This window comes from Trachymyrmex cornetzi, unplaced genomic scaffold (assembly GCF_001594075.2).
Source record: "Trachymyrmex cornetzi isolate Tcor2-1 unplaced genomic scaffold, Tcor1.1 scaffold682, whole genome shotgun sequence".
NCBI classification, from domain to species: domain Eukaryota; kingdom Metazoa; phylum Arthropoda; class Insecta; order Hymenoptera; family Formicidae; genus Trachymyrmex; species Trachymyrmex cornetzi.
The window spans coordinates 136601-136938 of NW_017300006.1; positions in this window are offsets into that span (position 1 = coordinate 136601).

Consider the following 338-nt stretch of genomic DNA (forward strand, 5'->3'; position numbering starts at 1 on the left):
ATTTATTACAAAAAACATTTTGACAAGATATATGAAGTGGTAAAAATAAATGAATAACAATAAATAAATACTTAAAATTTGTTAGAAAAAATGTTTCAAATCTCAATTAAACATTTCATTAAAATCTCAACGAACAAAGTCAGTGATACGTCAGTCTTTACTATTATTTTCCAATATGGAAGGCGACTTGTTCCAACGCCATATATGCGCAGAACGGGTCAAAATTTGGTATACTTAACGAGCATACCTCTTCTTTATTACATCATGCTTATAGGCCGCAGCACACACTCTTGCATAACGCATAATGCATAGTGCATAAGCGAATCAACTAATCAGAA